The sequence below is a fragment of the Bos mutus genome, chromosome 15 (assembly GCF_027580195.1).
Source record: "Bos mutus isolate GX-2022 chromosome 15, NWIPB_WYAK_1.1, whole genome shotgun sequence".
NCBI classification, from domain to species: Eukaryota; Metazoa; Chordata; class Mammalia; order Artiodactyla; family Bovidae; genus Bos; species Bos mutus.
This window is the reverse complement of record NC_091631.1, coordinates 21820732-21842244: the sequence shown is the minus strand read 5'-3', so window position 1 is coordinate 21842244 and position 21513 is coordinate 21820732.

Here is a 21513-nt window from a genome sequence, read left to right as displayed (position 1 = left end):
GAAGAAACTGAGGTGAAATAACCTGTCTCAGGGTACTCCAGCAGGTAAGAAATCATGATCAACCCCAGGCCATCTGAGGCTGGAACTCCTGCTCCAAGCTCCTTTTACTCAACACTGCCTCCCATGAGGGAAAAGAGGGTCATGACATATGCTTGGCTCAGACAATGAAAGCGGTCTTCTCCTCAAGCTCCAGGGAGACAAGCAGGACCTCTTCAGAATCAGTGAATACATCTGAGATGCCGTCTCTCTTCTCTCCCGCAAGGAGGTGCCCTGGAGCTAAGTGGAGCTGAGGTTTGTTAAAATCACAGAGCTTTAGAGATGCGAGAAAATGCATCCAAACTCTTCATGTTGTAAATGAAACCCCCAATACCTTCAAACCTGAGTGAACTCAGAAGATTCTTTGCTGAGTATAACTAAGAACAAAGCTGCTAGATTAAAGTACCTGAGAACTAGAAAACATCTGATAACCCATCTAGTGTAAGCTGCTCATTTCTACCTACCTCTCTTGCATAGATATGAGCACTGAAAAGCTTAAATAACTGGTTTGCCTTTGAGTTACCGAATCTACTTTTCCACAAATGTGGAGGCAGCTGTTGTAGCCAACTTCAGAAGGATGCTAGAGTTAAGAGTTATTCAGATATTTACTACAAAGTAGATGGTGTCCAGAATGAGAAGACCAAGTGATGACCACAATATACAGTACCTGGATATAGAAGATATTCAATAAAAAGATGTTGGATGAATGAAGGGATGCATGAATGAATAAATAACATTTTAAAATTAGAAGCAGAAACACTTGAAGACTTTTCATGTAATGCCAAATATGTCATGTTAAAACATTCCCTGATGACAAAAGAACTCTGTAAAAAAATCCTAACATCTTCCAGATTTCACTGGGAAAAAAATGAATGGGACACTTTTGACACTAGGATAAAAGTATGAGCGGGATCAGAAGTTTTTATCTGATATACAACCTCATCAGCCTTCATTGGCATGGAAAATTACAACAGGATACAGGCTTCAGTTATCCTAGTGATCTTGAGACAAGTTTCCAGTGCCTTAGGCTACCATGCTGAATAGAACCTCCTCAGAGATGCCCTCAGTGTTTGCAGATTGTTCTGCTTTTTCACACTCATCCCACATCTCTGGCATTCTTAGCTATCATTTTATGTATGCCTCCAGTCATTTAAGGAACACAGTGGAGTGGAGTGTTTGGCTAGAAGCTTGAACTTTAGCATTGTGTAAGTCAGACCGTTCTTCTACAAATTGTGTCTCTATCACTTAACAACTGTAAGACCCCCAACACATTACTTAATCACCTTGAACTCCATTCAGAGCTCATCTGTTAAATGAACAGGGGTCATAATAGTCATAAACTTAGAGGTTCTTGGTGCAGAGAATTTAATATGATAGTATTTTGCAGAGATTCCATTTTGACCCACCTAGAATTTACCCATGTACTCCAGCTCAGATCTCAGTCGCTCCTCTTCTGACCACTACTAGACAATGATATAATAACCTCATCTCCTTTCCTAGTCGCATTTTTACAAACATACTTCCCTTCTGGTGAATCATTAAGATATTTAATCCCCCAAGCACTAGCTATTGAGTTGGAGTCTAAATTAAGGCTGTTCTCCAGCTTTAAAAGACAATTTCAGGCTAGAGTGAAGACAAATTGCTTGAGAAAAGAGGTTTGATTCTATTTATGCATATATTTACTGTCCCCATGGTCAGTGAATGGTGTCTCATTCCAAATTCAATTTGGGGAATTATAGTGCTTCTGAATGAGAGGAAGAGAAGCAGGCATGAAATCAGAGCAAAGTGACATTTGCCTGTTTCTTACAGGTTGGACAGGTCACTGCAAATACAAGAGAGCTCTTGTGGTAGGAATCCTAGAAGGAGAACAAAAATTGGAAAAGCAGAAAAGTACAATCTCTTTGAGAATTCTGACTGGCATTGGTAAGCCCCCCTCTGGCAGCTTCCAGAAAAGAGGGGGAGAAAGTAGTGCTGGGGCTCAAGCCAGGGGCACTGTTTGTTCCCTATCTAAAATGAGTAAAACAGGAATCTAAATAATGCAGTTGCTCTTAAAGATGATGCATTTGACCAGGAACCAAAAGATGTCCTGGGTCACAGAGAGTTCTCCTTTCTCTGCATGCATAAGAATTTAATATCTAGCTTCAGCTCCTTGGATTTGAATGTGCTCCTAAAATTCAGTCCTGGCATCCGATCCCTCTCAGGAGGGTCAATTAAAGATTACTAATGTTATTTTTCTTTCCTTATTTTTCATGGTACAAAAAGGCAACGAACCTGCTCTGTGAAATAATAATTGATGAGCCAACTCACTTCTGCCAGAAGCTGGGAAAGATGGAAACAAGGTCAGAAAAGAGGATTCAGACAGGAGACAAGAAAGGAACATCAAACCATCTACTTCGTAGCTGGCTTTCTGTACATTATTTCATTTAGAGCACACCACACACTCCTGACGTGGCCCTAGTATATTCATTTTAAATGTGGGACAATTGAGGCTCAAATAGGTTTAATACTTGCCCAAGGCCACACAACTACTTAGTAATGAAGTCAGATTAGGATTTCTAGCCAGTTTTTTTTTTTTTTTTCCACACTACGACATGAAAGAACTTTTATTTTTTAAATTGAAGTATAGTTGATTTACAATGTCATGTTAGTTTCAGGTGTATAGCATAGTGATTCAGTTATACGTATATTCTTTTCAGATTCTTTTCCATTATAGGCTATTACAAAATATTGAATATATTTCCTTGTGCTATATAGTAGGCCATTGTTGGTTAATCTATTTTATATATAGTAGTGTGTATCTGTTAGTCCCAAACTCCTTAATTTATCCCTCCCCTCAATTTCCCCTTTGATAGCCATAAGGTTGTTTTCCATGTCTATGAGTCTATTTGTTTTGTATATAAGTTCATTTGTATCATTTTATCAAGATTTCACATTCAAGTGATATGCTTTTTGGCTTTCTCTGTCCAGCTAACTTCATTTAATATGATAATCTCTAGGTCTATCTGTGTTCTAGCCAGTCTTAATCCAGGACTCCAACTCCATAGTTAGTGCCTTGGGATAAAATACCCTAAGAGTCAGCTAGAGCCCAAGAAGAAATGCTTTTTTCAAAAAAATAAAACTTGGGAAAGAAGATGAAGTCATTAGATCACTGTTCACATGTGTTCCTTGCTCTTGCCAAATTGTTCTCTTTCCTGAGCAGAAGTGATTGTCAGTCAAACAAACCAAGAGAGAATTTTTTTATTCACATGGTCTTTAGCTTGTTGCTAAGTGACTGTAGTTGGAGAGGAAGTACTCTTTTCATATATGCACGCAGATGCATGTACACATATACAGACACATCAAAGAGTTTGAGAAGGGTGATCAAAATGAATTTTATACACCTTCACCACCACCATCACCACCATCATCATCATCGTCGTCGTCATCATCCCAGGATAAAGCTTAACTAAATAGATAAGAACTTTCCTTAACTGTCAATTTTGGTAAATGTTTTCATTTTCTCTGAAACAGGACCCTCAGGCAGTTCTAAGAACCAGAAGGGAATCAAAATCTTCCAAACACTTTTTAAGTATCACCAGGCAGAGAAGACTTTTAAGTCCCATGATCAATGTTTACCCCCTTTCTTCCTTCCTTCCTTCCCTTCTCCCTTCTCCCATCTTGCTTCTTCCAGAAAATGTTTACTGAGGGCCTAAGAGGTGATATGTACTAGATAAGACCTTAGGGACTTTGACTGTCATCAAAGTCAGATATGCCTGTTGAATGGAACTTTGCAACTAGTGGGGGAGATAGGCATTAATTAATCAATCAATCCCACAAACCATTGTGAGGTTACAACTGTGGCAGGTATAGTGAAGAAGAGATGCACAGGGCTTTGAGAGAGGCATGGTCAGAGAGACCAAGGACAGATTCCTGAAGAAGGGATACTTGAGTTGCAACACTTAAGTTGCTACTAAAAGATAAGTAAGGATCAAGTTTTCAAAGGAGAAACATGGTTCAGGAAGGTGGAGCAACATGTGCAATGGTCCTGGGGTGAAAGGGATCATGGCAAGTTGGAAGGAATGAACCAATGCTTCGTATTTATTACTATAACAAATATGGAGACAAAGCTTGCTGCAAGATGAGGCTACAGAGACAAATAGGATCTTAAAGTGACATGCAAATTATTTTAAGAAGTTCCCCCCCTCCCCCCCGGAAAGCTCCAAAAGGTTCCTTCATAGCAAATGACATAATGAGGTTCATGTTTTTAAAACCTTGCTTTTGCTTAGAAGTGAAGAATTGATTCTCTGTGCAGGATATGCATCTGTGGTAGGGAGTTCAAATATGTTCTGCCTACCATGTGCCACAAATTTCTGTTCTCATTGAATTTCTATCACCTCACATACTGGCATTGGAGAAGGAAATGACAATCTATTCCAGTATTCTTGCCTGGAGAATTCCATGAACAGAGGAGCCTGGCAGGCTACAGTCCATGGGGTCACAAAGAGTCAGACACAACTGAACGACTTACCACTCATCACTCACTCACGTATTGGCATGCATCCTGTAGTTATAATTCTCTCTCTGATCCCTTGTTCCCCACATGGGTCCTTGACCCTTTTGCTTTAGTCCTCCAAATACTGCTAACACAAGGCAGTGTGGAGTATGTTTTTGACTAATGTTTAGTGATTACAGAAGGCATTTTGGTAGAATGCAGAGAAGGCAAAACTGAATATTGAACATGAGACTTTATTCTCTTAAAGCTCCCTGGAAAATTTCTAACCAGGATCATCTTACTGGTTTCCCTGTACCTTCAGCCCCACCTCACTGCTGACTGGATTTGGCTTTTTTTTTTTTTTCCTACTGTAATATTTCTCCTCCATCTTCTCCAAGTCACAGGATCCCCTGCCCAAAGTTCCTGTCCACCCCTGACCAGCAATCAGAGTCCTACTTAAAATTCCTGCTTCTACTTTTCTAAGTCTCTCAGCATAGCAATGAGGAATAGGACAAAAGGTGGAAGACTTTGCTTTTCATAACCAGATAAACCCAGAGAGAGGTTTTTTTTCCTCTAAGAAAAAGGACAGGTGCCTTCCTATAAGGAATTCTTCTTCCATATAGTCAAACAGTTTAAAGCACAGTTGCCTTTTAAAGTAACAATTATTTTCTGTCCTTTGTGCAGGAGTTATTTGCTTCTATTTTCCTCATTGAACTCTATCTGATTATGCCATATCAATACCAGAATGCAAGAAGGATGAGGGATATTTAATAAAAAATGACTGTATCAAATGGAATCCAGAAAATAAGGAATCAAATGGTCATCATCAAAATGTAGAAGAGGAAAGGGCAAATATGTCCTTATAAGTAAGGAGACAAAATAGATGTGTGCATGAATTTAGAGATTAAAAAAAAAAAAATTTGCTGTAGGAAACATCAGCTCCCCAAAGACACTGAGAAGTGACAGCATAAACAGCAAATAGAGGCAGAAAGGAAGGTAAAAAAAAGGAGATGAGAAAATATGAAGGCTGCCAAGGGGAATAGAACAATTTACCAACATGTGTGTCATCCCTCTCATAAATTAACTTCATTGATGGGCTTAATTGTTTGAACAAATGGGATGGAGCTATTTTCAAAGCAATTTATTCTAATCACCAACTCCCTTATAGTGAAGGGAACAGGGAGAAATCATGCTTTTCTAGGCTTCGCCAATTCAGTTAAATGTTTACACATTCAAACTGACACAAAAAGTAGTTGCTGCCTTTCCGACCTCTAAAAGATACGGATTCAAGGCAGTAGAATTTAGGTGGCTGCAGGTGGGTCCCTCAAAGAAGAAACCCATCTCTCTGTGCACTGCCTGCTGGCAAAGAGCCGCTTCCTTCTATTCAGACTCCTGCTGCAAGGCATCTATCCACGCGCATGAATCAATTCAATTTCTAGAAGATTAATAACCAGGCTGTAGCATTAGCTTCCCTGGTAAAGCATCTGCCTGCAATGCGGGAGACCTGGGTTCAATCCCTTGGTCCGGGAGAAGGAAATGACAATCCACTCCAGTACTCTTGCCTGGAAAATTCCATGGATGGAGGAGCCTGGTAGGCTACAGTCCATGGGGTCGCAAAGAGCTGGACATGACTGAACAACTTCACTTTCTTTCTTTTCTTTCTAGCATTAGAAAATCTAGGGTCAACTGCTGGCTCCATCACTGCCAAGCCCAGAGACCTTTACTAATTTCCTTACCGTTTCCAAGCATCAGTGTCCTATTTTGCAAAATGAGAACAATAATAATTATTACCTCATAGGCCCAATGTGGGCTTCCCTGGTGGCTCAGCGGGTAAAGAATCTGCCTGCAATGCAGGAGACCTGGGCTTGATCCCTAGGTTGGGAAGATCTCCTGGAGGAGGGAACAGCTATACACTCCAGTATTCTGGCCTGGAGAATTCCATGCACATGGACTATATAGTCTATGGGGTTGCAAAGAGTCGGACATGACTGAGTGACTTTCACTTTCACTTTTAGGTCCTATGTGGTAAGTAAGGAAAAACATTAAAATGTTTGGAAACATGGCTGTCCTCTAATAAGTGTCAAAGTATCAGTTATTGTTATATTTCTAATTTTTTCTGTGAGTGAACACATGAAGTGATGTAGTTAAGCATAGTAATTCCTCCAGGTATGTTTGTTTTCATGAGTTTCTCCAAAAGGAGATTAAGGAAAGGATTTGAGTGCAGAAGGTCTATGTGGAAGGTACAGGGATGACCTATAGGAAACAAAACAGTGTCCAAGGTGAGAAGACTATCAATATGAGTTGAGTTAAGCCAGTCAGCACACTAGACAACTGAAGCTTAATCCTTCAGGGAGTCCCGGGGAAACGCTTGTATATCACTTGAAGGTCGAGAGAGCTGGCATATTTATACATTCACTTGCATCAGTAATTGGTTGAGGGTGCTAATTCCCCAGCACTTCTAGCTAGCTGTTAATGAGCAGAACAGCTTCCTATAAAGAGCCCTCAGGGAAAGCGATGCATGCACTGGATAATGTCCAGAGTACCGAATGGACATCTGAAATTAATAATAACTCAGGGACTGAAGACAATAGCTTTTAAAATACAGCTCTGAATTATGGCAGTTGATTTCCTTGTAACCCTAAAATATACGTGGCCTTTGAAATGATCATACTCGGTGCATTCCAGTCAAGCTCTCACTTTGTAGATACATGGACCCCAAAGAGAATTATATCATTTTATTTCAAAAGCAAAAGTATTGAATATTTGTCATTATAATAAAATGAAATAATCTGGGGTGCAGAATACATGAAATTGAGTCTTAGCTGTGTTGTTTACTAGTTTATGACTTTTTGACCAAGTTATGACTTGGAGGCCTATCCTCTCACTCTTTAAATTGGAAATAATAATATTTATCATCCATGGATCTTATAATGTCATTTAAAGATGTCAAAATATTTTACAGCTGTAAGGAATTTTTACAATCATCATGTCCAGATTACTGAAGCTGACTCCTGCCAATAATGAACTTTACTTTAGGAACAATTCTTGGTGGAAATGTTTGCAAAAATACAAACTGTAAAAATTATTTCTATTTGATCATCATGTTCCGATATCCAATTTGCTTTCAGAGCACTTATCCACAAATAATCTGCTAATATATCACACTATTTGCTTTCCCTTCTTCCCGTGAAATGTTTGGCAAAATACAAATCTCATTAAAAATGTAAAGTTATAAAATACACTGAAAAATTTCAGAAGCCCTGCACCGGGTATAAACTTTGCCATAGTCATCTTCCCTACTGCTCAGGGGAATTTCTCATTTCGTTCCAGATTTTTTGCTGTATTTGGATAGTTGATGATTTCAGTAATTTGATCATTTCATAAAAAGTAGCACTGTGTTATACACTGACTGGAGCGAGATTCTTCTACAAATACCTCAGTCATTCATTCAATGAAAAGCTCCAGCTAGCTGCAAAATATAATAAGAATCAGACTCTTATCATGTAAAGAAAAATGGTTTGTGAAATGAAAATAAAGTTCCAGATTTTTTGAACAATTGATTATATATTTTTTACATTCTGTATTATTTATTATGGCATAATACAGTTGCAGATAAAGCGCTTTGGAATTCAGAGTTCAAGGAGAGAAAAATACTTCTAGTTTGAATAATCAGCAATAATCTAATGAAGTAGTTGAAATATGAACTGACTCTTAAAAAATAGGTATAGTATGATTTGGGAAGAGGAAAGGCTACCACTGGCTCAGAAAAAAAGCTTTAAAATGAAAATAGAGGCAGAAAATTTTTAAAAGAACAATTGGACTATAATTTTAGTTGACTTGAGATACATATATCAAGAAATTTATGGGAAATAATTTTCCTTTGGAATGGCCTGAAAGTAGAAGGAGAGAAAAATACTAGTTGGTGGTGTAATCAGTGACAGACCAATGAATCATTGGAAATATGAACCAGGACTCATAAAAAATAGGTATTATGAATTTTGGAGATAGAGGAAAGGATGACCCAATGGTAAGGTGGCACAGAGGCAGTTGGGAGTGGAAAAGTGGAATGGAAGAAATGAATGTCAGTTCTGAGGACTATTATCAAAAAAATGGGAAATGATTTTCCTAAAGGAAAAGATGGTCTGAGCAGAAGGTATTGCGTTTTAGGACCTTGAGGAGCCACTGGAGAAGAGATATGGGCAGGAATCATGAAGACTTATGAATTAGTTATTTGTATCTATTTTCCCTTGTCTAGGAAGTTAATTTATAACTATTTTTTTAAATCAGAGGATGGTAATAACAATGTTTGACCATTCCATAGATTGTAAGATTGTTGTAAAACTTCAGATGTTCCAGTATGAGATGCATTTATTATTATTACTATTCCAGATACATAATACAGTTGTATTATGTATACATAATATATTACAGTTGTATTATGTATACATAATATATTACAGTTGTATTATGTATACATAACGGAGAAGGCAATGGCACCCAACTCCAGTACTCTTGCCTGGAAAATCCCATGGATGGAAGAGCCTGGTAGGCCGCAGTCCATGGGGTCCTGAAGAGTCGGACACGACTGAGCGACTTCACTTTCACTTTTCACTTTCATACATTGGAGAAGGAAATGGCAACCCACTCCAGTGTTATTGCCTGGAGAATCCCAGGGACGGGGGAGCCTGTTTGGCTGCTGTCTATGGGGTCGCACAGAGTGGGACATGACTGAAGCGACTTGGCAGCAACAGCAGCATGTATACATAATACAGTTGTATTGGTGTATTATGTTACATAATACATATGTATACAATACATAATACATACAATTTATGTTATATTTATGGCATCATAAATTTATGGCATAATTGCATCAACATTTATGGCATCATTGCATCAATGTTTCCAATGGGTTACTTAAAAATCCTTTCAGATCTAGGAATTAATGAAAGCAGGACTCACTGACCAAAATTTCAGGAAGTTTTCTCCATTATAGAAGTTGAATGCTTAGATTATAAGGAGAAAATTATTTCACTAGAATTTAAATCTGCCCCCAAACTTTGCAGACAGATAATTTTCTCTGAATAATGATAGATAAGCAGCCCTTCAAAATATGTCAGGCAATGTAGAGAATAAAAAGAAAAAAATCAACCACTTACCACCTATTTATTTAAAATGGTAGATAATAGAATGGTCTTGCTCCAGATGAGGACACTTCAATTCTGATTATATTCAAGGGAAGGAGATTTGCATTCCTGTTGCAGCTGGTATGGAAAACTTCTCAGTTTATGTACAAAAACTCATTACCAAGAAATGAAATGCTTTTTAAACAAGATAGTTTATCAAAAGACGGAAACTCAGCTCCTACCACTGACAAAAGACATAGTGTGGGTACACTTGGGAGAAGCAGGAGGAAGTGGATTTAGTCTCCAGATTTCTCACAGATTAAACTAGGAAACTGGATTGCATTTAGATTGGATTTATCATTCATGGTATTAAATTATATTCAGGATGGGGAACACGTGTATACCTGTGGCGGATTCATGTTGATATATGGCAAAACCAATACAATATTGTAAAGTTAAAAATAAAATAAATAAATAAATAAATAAAAATAAATAAATAAATGATCACAGTAAAGTGAAAATTAAACAGAAAAAGCAACTTCTTCCTCTCTAATTGTTAAACATCCATCACAAACACATTGCATGTTGGAGCCGTACCTGGCTGCTCTCGCCATCCTGTTTTCCACCTCATGAGTGAAGAAAATGACAAGAAAAGTGAAGTTACTATCCCAAGGAATCAAGGAGAAGAAAATGCAGTTCACCAAGCTCTGCCAAGCACAAGAGACACTATCTACAGGTGCTTTATGTCCCAAATCAGCTTTATTAGGCTGATTCCCTGAGGTCAAGACTTTTCTGAATTTTTGATTTTCATTTATACTCCTTATGTAACATAGCACCTGACATTTATCAGCTATGCAATAAAGATGTATGACATGGATGAATAACTGCTATTAAAGACAAAGTTACAGAGCAAGGTAGTGGCAGCATGTGGTCTGAGAGTCTGGTTTTTCTGCCACCCAGACTTAGATGTTTTTCATGGCATTACAAAGCCATCTTCAAGTATTGGCTTGCAAACTCTGGAGCATCCGAGGTGAAAATGGCCCCCAAAATGAAGGGCGTGGAGAGACTGAAGAAAGAGGCAGGCCACTCCAGGTTGGTGGGTGGGATATTTAATAGCCTCTGACTGCAGGATCCAGCATTACTGGTTGGGGGATAGACTTGGATTAATGTGATATTGAATGGTTTGCCTTGGAAACGAACAGAGATCATTCTGTCGTTTTTGAGATTGCATCCAAGTACTGCATTTTGGACTCTTTTGTTGACCATGATGGCTACTCCATTTCTTCTGAGGGATTCCTGCCCGCAGTAGTAGATATAATGGTCATCTGAGTTAAATTCACCCATTTCAGTCCATTTCAGTTCACTGATTCCTAGAATGTCAACATTCACTCTTGCCATCTCTTGTTTGACCACTTCCAATTTGCCTTGATTCATGGATCTGACATTCCAGGTTCCTATGCAATATTGCTCTTTACAGCATCGGACCTTGCTTCTATCACCAGTCACATCCACAGCTGGGTATTGTTTTTGCTTTGGCTCCATCCCTTCATTCTTTCTGGAGTTATTTCTCCACTGATCTCCAATAGCATATTGGGCACCTACTGACCGGGGGAGTTCCTCTTTCAGTTTCCTATCATTTTGCCTTTTCATACTGTTTAATGGGATTCTCAAGGCAAGAATACTGAAGTGGTTTGCCATTCCCTTCTCCAGTGGACCACATTATGTCAGATCTCTCCACCATGATCCGCCCATCTGGGTTGCCCCACGGGCATGGTTTAGTTTCATTGAGTTAGACAAGGCTGTGGTCCTAGTGTGATTAGATTGACTAGTTTTCTGTGAGTATGGTTTCAGTGTGTTTGCCCTCTGATGCCCTCTTGCAACACCTACCATCTTATTTAGGTTTCTCTTACCTTGGGCATGGGGTATCTCTTCACGGCTGCTCCAGCAAAGTGCAGCCATTGCTCCTTACCTTGGACGAGGGGTATCTCCTCACTGCTACCCTTCCTGACCTTCAACGTGGGATAGCTCCTCTAGGCCCTCCTGTGCCTGCGCAGCCATGGCTCCTTGGACGTGGGGACCAGTAACGCTGAAGAAGCTGAAGTTGAATGGTTCTATGAAGACCTACAAGACCTTTTAGAACTAACACCCAAAAAAGATGTCCTTTTCATTACAGGGGACTGGAACGCAAAAGTAGGAAGTCAAGAAACACCTGGAGTAACAGGCAAATTTGGCCTTGAAATACGGAATGAAGCAGGGCAAAGACTAATAGAGTTTTGCCAAGAAAATGCACTGGTCATAACAAACACCTTCTTCCAACAACACAAGAGAAGACTCTATACATGGACATCACCAGATGGTCGACACCGAAATCAGATTGATTATATTCTTTGCAGCCAAAGATGGAGAAGCTCTAGACAGTCAGCAAAAACAAGACCAGGAGCTGACTGTGGCTCAGATCATGAACTCCTTATTGCCAAATTCAGACTTAAATTGAAGAAAGTAGGGAAAACCACTAGACCATTCAGGTATGACCTAAATCAAATCCCTTATGATTATACAGTGGAAGTGAGAAATAGATTTAAGGGCCTAGATCTCATAGATAGAGTGCCTGATGAACTATGGAATGAGGTTTGTGACATTGTACAGGAGACAGGGATCAAGACCATCCCCATGGAAAAGAAATGCAAAAAAGCAAAATGGCTGTCTGGGGAGGCCTTACAATAGCTGTAAAAAGAAGAGAAGTGAAAAGCAAAGGAGAAAAGGAAAGATATAAACATCTGAATGCAGAGTTCCAAAGAATAGCAAGAAGAGATAAGAAAGCCTTCTTCAGAGATCAATGCAAAGAAATAGAGGAAAACAACAGAATGGGAAAGACTATAGATCTCTTCAAGAAAATCAGAGATACCAAAGGGACATTTCATGCAAAGATGTGCTCGATAAAGGACAGAAATGGTATGGACCTAACAGAAGCAGAAGATATTAAGAAGAGATGGCAAGAATACACAGAAGAACTGTACAAAAAAGATCTTCATGACCCAGATAATCACGATGGTGTGATCACTGACCTAGAGCCAGACATCCTGGGATGTGAAGTCAAGTGGGCCTTAGAAAGCATCACTATGAACAAAGCTAGTGGAGGTGATGGAATTCCAGTTGAGCTATTCCAAATCCTGAAAGATGATGCTGTGAAAGTGCTACACTCAATATGCCAGCAAATTTGGAAAACTCAGCAGTGGCCACAGGACTGGAAAAGGTCAGTTTTCATTCCAATCCCAAAGAAAGGCAATGCCAAAGAATGCTTAAACTACCACACAATTGCACTCATCTCACATGCTAGTAAAGTAATGCTCAAAATTCTCCAAGCCAGGCTTCAGCAATATGTGAGCCGTGAACTTCCTGATGTTCAAGCTGGTTTTCGAAAAGGCTGAGGAACCAGAGATCAAATTGCCAACATCTGCTGGATCATGGAAAAAGCAAGAGTTCCAGAAAAGCATCTATTTCTGCTTTATTGATTATGCCAAAGCTTTTGACTGTGTGGATCACAATCAACTGTGGAAAAGTCTGAAAGAGATGGGATTACCAGACCACCTGATCTGCCTCTTGAGAAATCTGTATGCAGGTCAGGAAGCAACAGTTAGAACTGGACATGGAACGACAGACTGGTTCCAAATAGGAAAAGGAGTACGTCAAGGCTGTATATTGTCACCCTGTTTATTTAACTTATATGCAGAGTACATCATGAGAAATGCTGGACTGGAAGAAACACAAGCTGGCATCAAGATTGCTGGGAGAAATATCAATAACCTCGGATATGCAGATGAGACCACCCTTATGGCAGAAAGTGAAGAGGAACTCAAAAGCCTCTTGATGAAAGTGAAAGTGGAGAGTGAAACAGTTGGCTTAAAGCTCAACATTCAGAAAACGAAGATCATGGCATCCGGTCCCATCACTTCATGGGAAATAGATGGGGAAACAATGAAAACAGTGTCAGACTTTATTTTTGGGGGCTCCAAAATCACTGCAGATGGTGACTGCAGCCATGAAATTAAAAGACGCTTACTCCTTGGAAGGAAAGTTATGACCAACCTAGATAGCATATTCAAAAGCAGAGACATTACTTTGCCAACAAAGGTTTGTCTAGTCAAGGCTATGGTTTTTCCTGTGGTCATGTATGGATGTGAGAGTTGGACTGTGAAAAAAGCTGAGCACTGAGGAATTGATGCTTTTGAACTGTGGTGTTGGAGAAGACTCTTGAGAGTCCCTTGGACTGCAAGGAAATCCAACCAGTCCATTGTGAAGATCAGCCCTGGGATTTCTTTGGAAGGAATGATGCTAAAGCTGAAACTCCAGTACTTTGGCCACCTCATGCAAAGAGTTGACTCATTGGAAAAGACTCTGATGCTGACAGGGATTGGGGGCAAGAGGAGAAGGGGACAACTGAGGATGAGATGGCTGGATGGCGTCACTGACTCGATCGACGTGAGTCTGAGTGAACCCCGGGAGTTGGTGATGGACAGAGAGGCCTGGCGTGCTGTGATTCATGGGGTCGCAAAGAGTCAGACACGACTGAGCAACTGATCTGACCTGACATGATCCAGCTCTTGGGTCAACCGGTGGTTATGTCCTCTCAATGACCTCCTCCAACATTAAGTTTTATAACTGGGTGTCTGTTACCAAGGATGAGCCATTTGAGAGGTATGAGTTCTCATAAATTTACTCAGGCAAATATGTACCAAAAAGATGCCTGTCTTATTCCAACTTAAAACATTTTAGATCTTTGACGATATATGGTAATTGTCTGCTCAACATTTCTTTTGAAGTTACAGTTTCCAAATAGTTTGAGTAAGGTAAAGTCCAGAATCACAAACAACCCAGTCCAAGTACAATGCCCCCAGTGGTTTAGCAAATTAAGTTCTAAAAAGAAGATCAATAAGATTAAATAACTCCTAATATTGACTCAATGGACATGAGTTTGAGCAAACTCTGGGAGATGGTAAAGATAAGGAAGTCTGGCATGCTGCAGTCATTGGGGTCACATTGAGTTAGACATAACTTAGCAACTGAACAACAACAATATCTCATTCAGCCTTAACATTCTATAACATTATTTACATTAAAATTTTCAAAAAAAAAAGGGAAATAGAATCAGGAAAATAATGCATAAGGATTTATTCATTATTCATGATAGCAATAATAATAAAAAGCTGTAATTACACAGCATATAAAATTTACACAGCAAACTAACATAATTAAGATTATTGTAATGATTAAATAATATATATAACCTACTTAGAACAAGACCTAGCACATAAGGAGAATCAAAAAGTTTGCTAATCCCATTATTATTATGTATCACAATAATAATTACATTTGTAAGTTAAAGTTAGTAAATAAGGTAAAAGAATCAGATGGATTGGATTTGAAATTTGGTTCCTCCACCTTCTAGCTGTGTGATCAGGAGAAACCCACATAGCAATTCTGACTTGAGCTTTATAGGTTGAAGAGAAGTTCATAAGGCAGAAAAGTAACCATTAAAATTGGTGTTATTGATCAAACCCTTAAAATATGCAAGATATGTGGAGTATTATAAATCTAAATGGAAACCAGGGACTAGAGTGGAGTAACCATCTCAACTATCCTGATAATCATATTCTGGAAGGTGAATGGCTGATTCATCCCTAAGTGTCCCTCAGAAGAGCACTGACATCACCATGCCCTTGGTTTTGACAATTTATTATTCTCATTTTGATCTTGTTTTAATTCTATCCCAATCTCTACTTTGACCGAGGTTTTAAAAAACAGAGCCATATTTCATCCGAGGAAGAGGATAGCTATGAAAACAGGATAAGTTCTTCTCTGTGCATTTTCTAATTCCTTGTCTCCATTAACACACCTTTTTGAATTACAGTTGTCTTTTACATAATATTTTAGATCATTATTCTACATTTTACTATTTTTAATTTTTAAATTAAAAACTACCTTCTCACTTTAAATTATGCTGAATACGTAGTTCATATGTTGTTGGCCTTTTTGTTGTTGTCTTTGGCTTTCAAGAGAGAATACCTTCTTTGTGTGAGGTATGTGTAATACTAATTTTAGCTCATGTCTTCCACTTCATTAAGACTTCCACTTCATTAAGCCAAATTACACTGGCTTCCTTGGAGTGTTCCTTGAAGGGAATTAAAACTTCTAGGGAATTCACATTCTAAAATTCCCTTTTGGTTGTGATTTCTTGAGTCTGCTGTATGTAGGTTCTCTGCTCTGAGTTTTACCTCTGCTGCTACTGCTAAGTCACTTCAGTCATGTCCGACTCTGTGCAACCCCATAGACAGAAGCCCACCAGGCACCCCGTCCCTGGGATTCTTCAGACAAGAACACTGGAGTGGGTTGCCATTTCCTCTCCAATGCATGAAAGTGAAAAGTGAAAGTGAAGTCTCTCAGTCGTGTCCAACTCTTAGCGACCCCATGGACTGCAGCCCACCAGGCTCCTCCATCCATGGGATTTTCCAGGCAAGAGTACTGGAGTGGGGTGCCATTGCCTCCTCCGGAGTTTTACCTCTGCACTCATCTAACTCTCCACATTTCCTCTTCCTTCTAGGAAGATTTGAGGGTCACAGTGAAGAGTGCACATAACAAATAACAAACAGCTTAGCCAGGTATCAAGGTACCGACTCACCTGAACAAAGGGTCTTTTAAATAATATATCTTTCTGCTTTTAAGACAACTGCCCATAATTCTTTCCCCTTTCAATTTTCCCTTTGTTTTGTAATATGAGGATCTGAAGACAATTTCTTATTTTCCAACTTATTCATGAATTCTCTTAATACATGTTGACTGAGGACCTACTATGTGCCAGGTGTATTTCTTGGCTCTGGTGATACTTCAGGAACAAAGCAAACTACTGAGCTGGCCTAAAAGTTCGTTTGGATTTTTTGCATAAGATGCTATGAAAAACCCAAACTAACATTTTGGCCAACACCATACCTACTCTGAGCCATAGCTGTTTTTTGTTTGTTTCTTTCTTTCTTTTTTTCACTTATAAAGAAGTTAAGGTGTCCTGCCCATTTTAAAATCAGCTTGTTTGCACTCTCCGACATAAATCACAGCAGGATCCTCTATGACCCACCTCCCAGAATGTTGGAAATAAAAGCAAAAATAAACAAATGGGACCTAATTAAACTTAAAAGCTTCTGCACAACAAAGGAAACTATAAGCAAGGTGAAAAGACAGCCTTCAGAATGGGAGAAAATAATAGCAAATTAAGCAATTGACAAACAACTAATCTCAAAAATATACAAGCAACTCCTACAGCTCAATTCCAGAAAAATAAATGACCCAATCACAAAATGGGCCAAAGAACTAAGCAGACATTTCTCCAAAGAAGACATACAGATGTCTAACAAACACATGAAAAGATGCTCAACATCACCCATTATCAGAGAAATGCAAATCAAAACCACAATGAGGTACCATTTCACGCCAGTCAGAATGGCTGTGATCCAAAAGTCTACAAGCAATAACTGCTGGAGAAGGTGTGGAGAAAAGGGAACCCTCTTACACTGTTGGTGGGAATGCAAACTAGTATAGCCACTATGGAGAACAGTGTAGAAATTCCTTAAAAAACTGGAAATAGAACTGCCTTATGACCCAGCAATCCCACTACTGAGCATACACACTGAGGAAACCAGAATTGAAAGAGACACGTGTACCCCAATGTTCATTGCAGCACTGTTTATAATAGCCAGGACATGGAAGCAACCTAGATGTCCATCAGCAGACAAACGGATAAGAAAGCTGTGGTACATATACACAATGGAGTATTACTCAGCCATTAAAAAGAATACATTTGAATCAGTTCTAATGAGGTGGATGAAACTGGAGCCTATTATTCAGAGTGAAGTAAGCCAGAAAGAAAAACACCAATACAGTATACTAACGCATATATATGGAATTTAGAAAGATGGTAATGATAACCCTGTATGCGAGATAGCAAAAGAGACACAGATGTATAGAACAGTCTTTTGAACTGTGTGGTAGAGGGTGAGGGTGGGATGATTTGGAAGAATGGCATTGAAACAGGTATAATATCATATAAGAAATGAATCGCCAGTCCAGGTTGGATGCAGGATACAGGGTATTTGGGGCTGGTGCACTGGGATGACCCAGAGGGATGGTGGGAGGGGGGTTTAGGATGAGGAACACGTGTACACCCGTGGCGGATTCATGTTGATGTATGACAAAACCAATACAATATTGTAAAGTAATTAGCCTCCAATTAAAATAAATAAATTTATATTTTAAAAAATAAAATAAAATCAGCTTGTTTGTCTTTTTGGAATTTAGTTACATGACTTGTTTATGTATTTCGGATACAGGACAGAAGACCTGAATAAACATTTTTCCAAAGAAGACATACAGATGGCTAACAGACATATGAAAAAAAAAGTTCAACTTCGCTAATCATCAGAGAAATACAAATCAAAACACAACAAGATATCACCTCACAGCTGTCAGATGGCTGTCATGAAAAGACCACAAATAACAAATGATGATGAGAATGTAGAGAAAAGGGAACCCCGGTACATTGTTATTGGGAATATAAATGGGTGCAGCCATTATGGAAAACAGTAGGGACATCCCTCAAAAAACTAAAAGAGAACTTCCATATGACTCAGCAATTCCATTCCTCAGTATATATCTGAAAAAAACCCAGCAATTTGAAAATATTAACCCCACTGTTCATAGCAGCATTATTTACAATAGCTAAGCTATGAAGGAAATCTAAGCGTCCATCAACAGATGAATGGGTAAAAAAGCTAATATATATATATAAATGAAATTAGATATTACTCAGCTACTAAAAATGAAATTTTGTCATTTGCAAAAACATGAATGGACTCGGAGGGTATTACGCTTAGTGAAATAAGTCAGACCAAGATATAAGACACTGTATCTTATCACTCATATGTGGAATCTAAAAAAATTTTTAAAATGAATATAACAAAACAGAAATAGACTCATAGATACTGAGGATAAACTGGTGGCTACGAGTGGAGAGAGGGAAATGGGGAGAATTAGGATACGGATAGTGGATTAATAGATACAAACTGCAATGTGCACAATAAAAGAACTACAAAGATATATGTACAGCACAGGAAATATAGCCAAAATTTCAAGACATGTTTAAATGGAGTTCAGTTCAGTTCAGTCACTCAGTTGTGTCCAACTCTTTGTGACCGCATGGACTGCAGCACCCCAGGCCTCCCTATCCATCAACAACTCCTGGAGTTTACTCTAACTCATATCCATCAAGTCAGTGATGCCATCCAACCATCTTATCCTCTATCATCCCTTTCTCCTCCCACCTTCAATCTTTCACAGCACCAGGGTCTTTTCAAATGAATCAGTTCTTTGTATCAGGTAGCCAAAGTACTGGAGTTTCAGCTTCAGCATCAGTCCTTCCAGTGAATATTCAGGACTGATTTCCTGTAGGATGGACTGGGTGGATCTTTTTGCAGTCCAAGGGACTCTCAAGAGTCTTCTCCAACAGCACTAATACTTTTGAACTGTGGTGTTAGAGAAATGGAGTATCAGTTCAGTTCAGTCGAGCAGTCGTGTCCGACTCTTTGCGACCCCATGAATCACAGCACGCCAGGCCTCACTGTCCATCACCAACTCCTGGAGTTCACTGAGACTCACGTCCATCGAGTCAGTGATGCCATCCAGCCATCTCATCCTCTGTGGTCCCCTTCTCCTCCTGCCCCCAATCCCTCCCAGCATCAGAGTCTTTTCCAATGAGCCAACTCTTCGCACGAAGTGGCCAAAGTACTGGAGTTTCAGCTTTAGCATCATTCCTTCCAAAGAAATCCCAGGGCTGATCTCCTTCACAATGGACTGGTTGGATTTCCTTGCAGTCCAAGGGACTCTCAAGAGTCTTCTCCAACACCACAGTTCAAAAGCATCAATTCTTCAGTGCTCAGACTTCTTCACAGTCCAACTCTCACATCCATACATGACCACAGGAAAAACCATAGCCTTGACTGGACGGACCTTTGTTGGCAAAGTAATGTCTCTGCTTTTGAATATGCTATCTAGGTTGGTCATAACTTTCCTTCCAAGGAGTAAGCGTCTTTTATTTCATGGCTGCAGTCACCATCTGCAGTGATTTTGGAGGCCCCAAAAATAAAGTCTGACACTGTTTCCACTGTTTCCCCATCTATTTCCCATGAAGTGATGGGACCGGATGCCATGATCTTCATTTTCTGAATGTTGAGCTTTAAGCCAACTTTTTCACTCTCCACTTTCACCTTCATCAAGAGGCTTTTGAGTTCCTCTTCACTTTCTGCCATAAGGGTGGTGTCATCTGCATGTCTGAGGTTATTGATATTTCTCCCAGCAATCTTGATTCCAGTTTGTGTTTCTTCCAGTCCAGTGTTTCAAATGATGTACTCTGTATACAAGTTAAATAAACAGGGTGACAATATACAGCCTTGACGTACTCCTTTTCCTATTTGGAACCAGTCTGTTGTTCCATGTCCAGTTCTAACTCTTACTTCCTGATCTGCATACAGATTTCTCAAGAGGCAGATCAGGCGGTCTGGTATTCCCATCTCTTTCAGACTTTTCCACAGTTTATTGTGATCCACAGAGTCAAAGGCTTTGGCATAGTCAATAAAGCAGAAATAGATGCTTTTCTGGAACTCTTGCTTTTTCCATGATCCAGCAGATGTTGGCAATTTGATCTCTGGTTCCTCAGCCTTTTCTAAAACCAGCTTGAACATCAGGAAGTTCACAGTTCACATATTGCTGAAGCCTGGCTTGGAGAATTTTGAGCATTACTTTACTAGCATGTGAGATGAGTGCAATTGTGTGGTAGTTTAAGCATTCTTTGGCATTGCCTTTCTTTGGGATTGGAATGAAAACTGACCTTTTCCAGTCCTGTGGCCACTCCTGAGTTTTCCAAATTTGCTGGCATATAGATTGCAGCACTTTCACAGCATCATCTTTCAGGATTTGAAATAGCTCAACTGGAATTCCATCACCTCCACTAGCTTTGTTTGTAGTAATGTTTTCTAAGGCCCACTTGACTTCACATCCCAGGATGTCTGGCTCTAGGTCAGTGATCACACCATCGTGATTATCTGGGTCGTGAAGATCTTTTTTGTACAGTTCTTCTGTGTATTCTTGCCATCTCTTCTTAATATCTTCTGCTTCTGTTAGGTCCATACCATTTCTGTCCTTTATTGAGACCATCTTTGCATGAAATGTCCCCTTGGTATCTCTAATTTTCTTGAAGCGATCTCTAGTCTTTCCCATTCTGTTGTTTTCCTCTATTTCTTTGCATTGATCACTGAGTAAGGCTTTCTTATCTCTTCTTGCTATTCTTTGGAAGTCTGCATTCAGATGCTTATGTTTTTCCTTTTCTCCTTTGCTTTTCGCTTCTCTTCTTTTCACAGCTATTTGTAAGGCCTCCCCAGACAGCCATTTTGCTTTTTTGCATTTTTTTTCCATGGGGATGGTCTTGATCCCTGTCTCCTGTACAATGTCATGAACCTCAGTCCATAGTTCATCAGGCACTCTGTCTATCAGATCTAGTCCCTTAAATCTATTTCTCACTTCCACTGTATAATCATAAGGGATTTGATTTAGGTATACCTGAATGGTCTAGTGGTTTTCCCTACTTTCTTCAATTTAAGTCTGAATTTGGCAATAAGGAGTTCATGATCTGAGCCACAGTCAGCTCCTGGTCTTGTTTTTGCTGACTGTCTAGAGCTTCTCCATCTTTGGCTGCAAAGAATATAATCAATCTGATTTCAGTGTTGACCATCTGGTAATGTCCATGTGTAGAGTCTTCTCTTGTGGAAGAGGGTGTTTGCTATG